We start from the raw sequence: 9694 nt of genomic DNA on the forward strand, positions 1-9694 counted from the left end.
CACCCTTCTTGGTTCACAAATGTAATGTTTCAGTTCCTTAAATGAAAATAGGTGAGTAGGGCAGGTTTGCTCATAGCTATAGTTCTTACGTTAGGGACTGTCCCTTTCCCCTGAAGTGTGCTTTAAGGATGGTGGTCCATGGACCGGTGCTGGATGGGAAGGAGAACAGGCGAAACCCATGACGGCAGGATCTGGACCTGCTGCCACACTCTAAACTACTTATGAATTTTTAAAGTTAATCTATATATTTCCATTTTCCCCGACAGCAATTCCTGCTGTATCAGCAGTTTTCCAAATTAAAAATCTGGGACTCTTCTTTGACTCCTGGTTCTCCTTAATTCTCTATACCCAGCTGCTCACCAGGACCTTTGACTTCTCCCTGTAATATCTCGTTTCCCTTCCTCTTCATTTCCATGTTCAATATCTTGGTCTGTTTCAGGTTCACATCTGTTTCACTGCAATAATCTCCTAATGGAGGCTTTTTTCCTGATTTTCCTGAAACACTTGCCTCCCTCACAGACTCCCTAAGGGCCTGCATGATTTCTCCATTGCCTATGGGATAAAACGAAACTATTACTCTAACCCACCCATTACCAGATTTCAGCCTTATTTCTCTCTATTTCCTAGTATATCCTCATATTAGTTAATACAATGCTGTAACAAAGAGATCCAAATGCAGTTCGTTCAGAATCTGAGTTCCAGGCTGCTCCATGCAATCACACAGCTTCCTTCCATCTTATTTCTCAGACATAACCTCTAGGACACTGCCTTCGAAAACTGAGCGGAATATGCATCACGGGGCATCTTTTTAGCCTCCGGGAAGGCAAAGGGAGATGCAAGCTCACCGTCTGAAAGTCTCTGCTATAGGAACAGGTGGGCACCTATCTTCTTCCCTCTTCAAGGGAAGCTGGGAGACAGAAACAACTGAGAAACTATTTATCAAGCGACAGTTGACACAGCAAAAGGAGTCAGCTAGCACTGCCTGCTGCACACCCTCTGCTGCAATTGTCCTGGTTCTTCTCACACTCAGTTTTTCTTTTTCTCTCTACTTAACCAAATGACCCCCACCCTGCTTAAGTATCACTTCCTTCTGCGGGTACCTCAGCCATTTTCAAAGAATGCTTCAGTACGCGAAGAAAGTGGAAATGGTTCCTGGACTCTTCACAGCCGACTCATAGGGCCTAATCCTTGCTCTTTATGTGTTGTCTTCCCCCTTATTTTTGTCTCTTACGACCCCTTAAATTCATGCCAGTGGCTTATAGAGGTCTCAGACGATACTCAGGTAGTAAGAACAGGCATACCTAGTTTTATTGCACTTCACAGATACTGGGGTTTGTTTTTTTTACAAATTGAAGCTAAGACCCTCCACCAGCAAAAAGATTATGACTCACTGAAGGCCCAGATGATGGGCATTTATTAGCAATAAAGTATTTTTTTAACTAAGGTATGTACATTTTTATTAGACATAATGCTTTTGCACACTTAAGAGACTACAGACTAGGGTACACATAACTTTTATATACACTGAGAAACCAAAAATACTGTGACTCACTTTATTACAATATTTGCTTTTGGGGGGTAGTCTGGAATCAAACCTGCAGTATCTCCCAGGTACCCCTGTAAACAGGAGAGTACCATTGAGGGTGTAGATAAAATCTACTCCTAACGGTTGAGTCCAGCTATTGCAACTACTTGTCCTGACTTGCAGTACTCTATTGGGTCTAGACTGTAGTCTGAATCAGGCTTAATTTCTTGTAAAATAACCTTATGGCCTACACTGGTATAAAATATCTGCATAAACTGTGTAACACAGGGAAGGGGACATAGATAAAGTGTGTATCAAAGAGAAGCAATTTGGCAATGTTCATCTAGAATTCTCTGAGGGAGATACACAGTGAATCAGATAAACAGGAGCGTTCTGGTTATTCAAGTGTAAAAATAACTACTTATGCATATTGAAGTATTTAGGGAAATGTGTACCAGTGTCTGCAGTTTATTCTGAAATACATTAAAAAATAAGAAATGAATGGATGGACAGAGGGATTTAAAAAAGTCTAGACAGGTAATAAGGCAAATATAGTAAAATATTAATGGTAGAAGCTAGTTGGTGGATAGATAAATGTTCCCCGCAAAATTCTTTCAATATTGCTACATGTTTGAAAATTTTTGTAATAAACGGGGGGGGGGGGCTGCTAAATTTTTTTTTAAATATATCTCTATTGATTTCAGAGAGGAAGGGAGAGGGAGAGGGAGAGAGAAAGAGAGAGAGAGAAATATCAACGATGAGAGAGTCATTGATCTGCTGCCTCCTGCATGACCCCCACTGGGGATCCAGCCCGAAACCCGGGCATGTGCCCTGACTGGGAATCAAACTGCAATCTCCTGCAACCTAGGTGGATGCTCAACTGCTGAGCCATGTTCAGCCGGGCAAGATAGTTACTATGTTGTTATCCCCATTTTACAGATGAGCAAACAAGCATAGAGAAGTTAAGTGACTTGCCTGATATCCCATGTTTAAAAAGTGGCTGACCTAAAATTCAAGTCCAGGTTTGTACTGTTTGCAAAACCAGATCCCTTAGTATATGGCACAGGGATAATTCAACGGACTTTCACAGCCTCCATTAAGTATGATTCGAGATGCTCTCACTGACTTTGCCTGACTCCTAGCCCACGAAGCAGTCTTTCTAGTTCTTCCCAGACACCAGCACCTGGGAAAGGGGTGCCCTGGGCTTAGAGAATATACTACATTCTTTACTCACAAGAAGAGCTTCTGATAAGACTCCAGAGACATGCTTGCTTCTCAGTTGGTGGTGAAAAATAAATGCCATCTACGCAAAATGTCAGGTTTTCATATTAATCACCAAATTGAGCTCCACTCAGCTTTGATGTCCACCTGGAAGGGTAGGACGCCGCCTCCTTTCTGCCCTATTGTTCATTTTGGACTCTGTGGCAGGCTGCCACTAACCTGCGGCTCCCCCTGTTCCATCCAAGTATATTCCCTAACCTCGCCTAACACTAGTCATCATTTTTCTGGCCTTCCCTTATTACCATTTGAGACTTAAAATCTATTTCTGTGTTAAATAATTATTAGAGTAGTAAGAATATACTCAACAGTATTATTACAATTTTCAGCTACTAATGGAATTTTTACTTTTGTTGGTGTCATAAAGTGACAGCAGTAAAATTTATTGCCAACACTGCCATAATTTCTATGGCCTTAAAACATAAAAATACCAAATGTATACCTCTAAATATAAAGGTTCTTATGGGGTAAATTGGTCCCCTTCTGTGACCTTTATTCTTTAGCTGAACATGGTAAATGGAGTATCTATCATTCCTCTAGTCCAGAGCAAAGCTTGCCAAAGTTAGTTCGAAGGGACAGAACCCTTGGGGTAGTCAGTAAAAAAATGCAGATTCTGGGGCTTTCCCCTGCCTACAGAATCACAATTTCTGGCTGTGGAACCAAGGAATGCGCATTCCAAACAAGCTCTCCCAGTTGATTCTTACGACCACCAAAATTTAAGAACCATTGTTCCAAACCAGTGGGGATATTTTGGAAATCTATGACCAAATTGTTGGTTGTCACAATGATTTGGGATCACCACTGGCATTTACTGCAGGAGTGGTTAGGGCTGTTAGATGCCCTGCAAAGGACAGTCCCCCAACCTCATGACTTTCCAATGTCTCATCAGACATTCACATTCATGTAGCTGAAAAGTCTATTATAATAATATAAGCCTACACACAACTCCATTTTACATATAGACACAAAATTCTTTTCTGTGGTTTTAATAGACACAGAATCTTCCAACTACTATGTAGGGAAGGTTGTTTTATTAGAAAACTTTTAACTCACAACTCTGATAGCTCACTGGTACAACACAGCAGTACCAGGCTGCACTCCAAGCACTTGCATCCAGTGATGTCACGGACAGGCACAGACATCTGAAAACTTCACTATGCCTTTTAATGTAGCCAGGCCCAAGTGTGTAAGGAAAAGCTCAGTTCTCCTCCTCTGCTTCTCCTTTACTCTCACACTACTACCAAACTCACAACACTTCTGATACCAAATGTGTTTGTTTGTTGGTTTCACACCAAACAATTCTCTGTGACATTAGCTGGGTGTCTTGCAATTTAACTCAGTTCTTATATTATCCACCTGGAGAGAGCATCAGTACCCACAGATTAAGGGTTCAGTCCCACAAGACTGCGCCCCACACTTCAGGTGCCAGTCACAAGTGGCAGGTGCCCAGGTTACCCACAACATCTGTCCAACTTGGCCACAGGATATTTCATGAACTATTATACAATTTAAATATTAAGAATTTAATTTCATTAAAAAATTAGGTGTATATTCATTCCAGGTGAATGAATATACACCTAATTTGTGCTGTGCTGTAAAGCGGCACCTAAAAATTCTGCTTCATCTTTGGTCTAAAATACACTTTTTATAAGATATTTAGTCCCAGCACTAATAATCCCATCACTACTTTTTCTTTTTCACATGTTTTACAATAAACAGTTTGTGTTCTTAATCAAAAAGATCTACAGACTAATTCAGCATGTAAAAAAATAACTTTACAAAAAACCCAACAACCTTTCAAATCCACCTTTTTTTCCCCCCTGTTCACCTGCAGAACTTCTCCACACACCACATTTTTTGCAGCTGTAAAGTCACTCCATGTTGGTCAGGTACCATTCTACCCCTAAAATTTTGCTGGCATCAAAATATGACAGTTGCTCGGCTGGGTAGCTCAGTTGGTTGGAGGGTCATCCCACACATCAAAAGGATGCAGGTTCGATTCCTGGTCAGGACACATACCCAGGTCGCAGGCTCGATCCCCAGTCAGGCCTGTGCAGGAGGCAACAGATTGTTGTTTCTCTCTCTCTCTCCAAAATGAATAAACATATCCTTGGCTGAAGATTAATAAAATAAAAAAAAATAAGATAGATATTTAACCAGTGTTAAATCTATAAAATATTTACACAGCACAGCACATTAAGCTTTAGATACTTGACAATGAAACCACATAAAAATAGGACAAGACCCCTATGATCAGAATCAGGTGTGCACAAGTCCCCACCTGGAACTGTACAATGGTTCCCAAAGCAGCAGAAGCAACAGGCAGTTACCTCAGAGGACACTGAACACTATGATCAGAGGACACAATGTTACCCCACTTCTCTCTCAGGTGGTCTCATAATTCTAGAATGTGAGGTCCAGCTGATACAATACGAAGACAGACACCACTACACTTACTCTGCGGGCATACGGTAACTCCTGCTCTGCACGCATTGTGATTTTGACTGCAACTTGCCCTAAGAACTTGTCACGTCATCCTGGTTTTTCAGGTCGGGTAATCCAACAATCTTGCACTAGCCTGCCCCATCTTTGGGAGTCTTACTAGCACCAAAGCTGAGCTGGATAGCAACTAATGGCTGTTGATAGATCACATGCAGTTTTTCCCCATTACACGGAAAATATTTTAAGTCTGTATTTCCTTTGGGAGGATAAGCTGATAGAGTTGCTGTGTTTTCACCCTTAGGAATATTAGAGCATTCTATCCTTGGTTCTCCTTGAGGCTTTATCCCAATTATTCTGTATATATTCATAAGACTAGAAGGGTGTCCACTGGAGTGGCCAAAGTCAGGGTCATCCACATCGGTGCTTGCTTGAAGAAAGGCAACAGGAAACTGACATGCAACATAAACTCGCCCCTTCTGCTCAGGACAGGCTGCGATATTCCTCTGTTCTTCTACAGCATATGGCTTCAGAAGCTTCTTAAGGTCTTCAATGGACCCTTTATAGGACTCTGGATCAGACATACTGAATGAATATTCCAACGCCGACACTGGTTTTGGGAAAATAATAAGTCCTGCACTACAAACCCGGTCACATTATTCTGGAACCTCATAGTTCAGAGTCTGAAGTAGCCCACACTGTGAATGTGAAGAGTGCAGCCAGGAACCCATCAAAGACTATGTAGAAGAGCAAGATCGCATCCCAGCTCTTGGAGGTGCGCCCAGGAACTCTCGGGTGGTTGGGTTGTGGATGGCCAGGCTCTGGATGAAGGACTTCTCGTCTTCCTTCATCACTGCGTGCGCGCCCCCAGCGGCCTCGGGGGTGGAGGTGGCAAGGAGCTCGGAGGCGCACCTTGGCTCCAGCAGCACAGCCCAGCACTGGCAGCAGAAGGTGGAATGGCTGAGGACCCCTCCCCACTGCGGAGTGCCCTCAAGCTGACTGCTGGGTTAGATGTATTAAATGCATTTTCAACTTACGATTTTTTCAACTTACAATGGGTTTATTGGGACATAACCCCATTGTAAGTCAAGGAGTATATACCACTGGATCACAGGGTATTTATATTTTAGGTTTAGTAGATACTGCCAGTTTTCCAAAGTTGTACCAGTTTATGTTCCCACAAAAAATTTAAGGGAATTACATTTGTTCCACAACCCCACCAACAGTTGGCGTGGTCCTTTTAGTTTTAGCCATTCTGATGAAGGTGTAGCAATATTTCACTGTGGTTTTATACATATTTCCCTGAAGCCTAATGATGCTGAGCACCATTTTATATACTTGTTAGTCATTTGGCTGTCCTCCTTTGTAAAGTGTTTGAGTCCTTTGCCCACTTAAAAAATTAGGTTACCTATGTTTTTCTTATGATTTGTAGAATAGATATGTGTACCAATTGGGTCCCCTGGGAAACAGATGCCAATATGAAATGAGCAATGCAAGAGATTTACTGGGGATAACACTTATGAAAGATAAAAGGGAGAGAGACGGAATAGGCAGAGAAAGTCCGCAGATGCAGGTCTGACAGTTATGAAAAGAAAGGGGGAAAGGAGAGTTGAGTAGGGACACAGTCAGATTGGGGTGCATCTCTGAGAAAGTCTCAGCCAGTCCAACAGGGAGCTCTGACACAAATATTGCCCATGGAGAAGTCCTGCACTGGCCAGAGATAGCAAGCCCTTGTACTACTTAGCACTGTGCTCATAATTGGCTAGGTGTTTCCAAGGCAACATGTGGCCTCGGCTCAGAAGTGAGGTAGATCCTCTCTAGAACTGGGATCTGAGCAGAGAACCTTCAGGGATGCCATGGGCTTATTTATCAGAGGTAGATATTGCAAGTATCTTCTTCCAGTCGGTGGCTTGCCTTTTCATCCGCCCAGTGGCATTTTGTAGTTAATTTTAATTTAGTCCAATTTATCTATTCTTTTTGTTGCTTTTTATGTAATGTTGAAGAAGTCCTTGCCTATCCCAAGATTATGAAGGTTTTCTCCTAGAAGTTTTATTATTTTATTTTTAACATTTATGTCTATGATCTATTTTAAATAATATTTTGGGTATGGTGTAAGGTTAAGGTCAGGTTTCATTATTTTCCATATAGATGACATATTTGTCCCAGCACCAGTTAATGAAAAGACCTTCTTTTTCCCCAGAGAACTGCAGTGGAGACTGTTATAAACAAGTGACTGCTATAAACAAGGGTCTATTTCTGGAGTTTTTTATTCAGCCCGCCGCTCTGTTTGTCTAAATCTGTGCCAATATCACACTATCTTAATTTCTGTAATTTTTATAAAAAATTTGGATATCTGGTAATGTACACTCTCCAGCTTTATTGGCTTGGCTAACCTAGGACCCTGGCATTTCTATATACATTTAAGAATCACCTTGTCAATTCCAACAACAACAAATATGCTGGGGTTTCAACTGGGATTCATTAAATCTATAGATTAATTGGGGGAGAACTGAAATTTTAACAACACTGAGTCTTGCAATCCATGAACAAGGCATGCGTCTGGGGAGAAACGTTCTAGGCAGATGGCAAAGCATGAACAAGGGCAGAGAGACAAGAAACAGCATGGCTTCTGGAATCTGAGAAGCTACGAAGCAGTTCGACGAGGTATAAAGCACAAGGCATGGAGTGCAGAAGATGAGACTGAAGAGAGGCAGAGGCCAGATTACGGAGGAACTGGTCAGCCACGTCTGCGAGTCTGGATCTAAGGCTGATGGTGGTTTTAAAGCACAAGAGTGGTATGGTCTCAAGTGCAGCCATACAGAGGACTCGGTCAGCAAAGGGTCTGAAGAGGTTTGAATGGCTTTCAAAGAGATCGAGAGTGCAGACAGGCATGATCGGAGAGCATTCCAGTGGTTAAGGTGAAATATGATGATGATTTGAACAAGGACAGTGGCAATAAAGATGGAAAAGAAATGGATTCATATGGGATTGGTAAAATCAGTAGGATTTGGTGACTGGATGTTGCGGGGTTGGTGGGGGTGGTGAGAGAGTAAAAGAGGGCTCCTAATTTTCCAACCTGTTTATGGGTAGATGGTGGTATAAGGAATACGGGAGCAAGAGTAAGCTTGGGAGAGATGTTGAATAGTTTGAGTTTGGATGCCTAGGAGTTTCCCCATGGTGGTGTCTTGAAGACAGTTGGAGATATAGGTCTGAAGCCCAGGGGAAGATCCAGGCTGGACACACGGTCCTGTGACCATGGGTAAAATCATGAGAATAGATGAGATTACTCAAGGAGTGTTTGGGTTGAGAGGTATTATGAATTCCTCCCTCACATTCCCATTCAGGTTTAAAATTTCCCAGTTCTTTGTCTTCTTTTTCATAATTATTACCCATTGATATCCCCTAGGTTAAATACCATATAAAAAATACTGTTTACTGGTCTAACATTACATTTAGGACCACAAATTTCAAATGGATGTTCAGTACAGCCAGATATCCCTTATAAAGTTCCACTCTCACATGCCACGTTTTCAGCTTTTCTTCCTCGAACCTTCCATTCCCTCACTGCCCTGCACTCTCGGCTGAACCTCGCATCATACTTCCCTACATTGGAAAGAAAAGGGCAATTTGATCACCTCATCTTCATAGCATCAAGTCTACCAGGTTCTCCGCACCTGCTCTGTCTTCCTTCTTGTCACTGCAGAAGTGTCCCCGTTCCAATCGGCAGCAGGCCCCATAACCTGTGCTCTAGATCCCATCCTCTCTCTCACTCCCACATTGCCCCCTGCGTGCGGTCGTCATCCATTTCTCCTTCACTGCCCAGTCAGTCTCATTTTAATGCAAATAGGCCTTAATATCTCCCTCTATAAACAAAACTTTTCAGTGCCAGAGACTGCTAATGCTCACTGATACACATTTTCTTCTCTCCTTCCTGGGTACAAAGCTAAATTATATTTCTCAGCCCCTTTGTGGAGGCCATATGGAAAGTAGACTGTGACCAGAAATGACGTATTCTACGTTTAGGCTTGGCCCCTACCACTCTCCCATTCCGACCCCAGCCAGGTGGCTCACTGGTTGGAGCATTGTCCCCTACAACAGAAAGGCTGCAGGTTCCACCCCCAGTCAGGGCGGCCAATCGATGTCACTCTCTCATATCTATGTCTCTCTCTCTCTATCTCTCTCACAGATCAATAAAAACACATCCTTGGGTGAGGATTCTTCTTTAAAATCTCCCATTCGCGATTCTCTACTCTCTTTCCTTTCCCAAGGTGACTTTGACGGCTACCTGTTGGTGCTACAAGATTGAAGGTGCCTGGGTCCCTGGGTTACTCCTGGAAGAAAGACACTCAACTGACATTGGACTGTGACTCAAATGACAGATAAACTTTAAATTAACCTGTTGAGATTTCAGTTGTCTGGAACAGCCCTTAGCCTAATATAACTCCACAACTC

The 9694-nt window shown here is 42.5% G+C and overlaps 1 pseudogene across 1 annotated transcript; it reads right to left on the bottom strand.

The window, feature by feature from the left end:
- Window positions 1–334: 334 nt before the first annotated feature.
- Window positions 335–6093, bottom strand: LOC308566047 (sodium/potassium-transporting ATPase subunit beta-3 pseudogene; annotated as a pseudogene). Its single transcript has 3 exons — window positions 5261–6093; window positions 1668–1800; window positions 335–552 (listed from the first exon to the last, which is right to left on the bottom strand). The product of its transcript is annotated as a sodium/potassium-transporting ATPase subunit beta-3 pseudogene (transcript).
- Between the last annotated feature and the right edge of the window lie 3601 nt (window positions 6094–9694).

The sequence above is a fragment of the Miniopterus schreibersii genome (assembly GCF_964146895.1).
Source record: "Miniopterus schreibersii genome assembly, chromosome: 13".
Taxonomy (NCBI): Eukaryota; Metazoa; Chordata; class Mammalia; order Chiroptera; family Miniopteridae; genus Miniopterus; species Miniopterus schreibersii.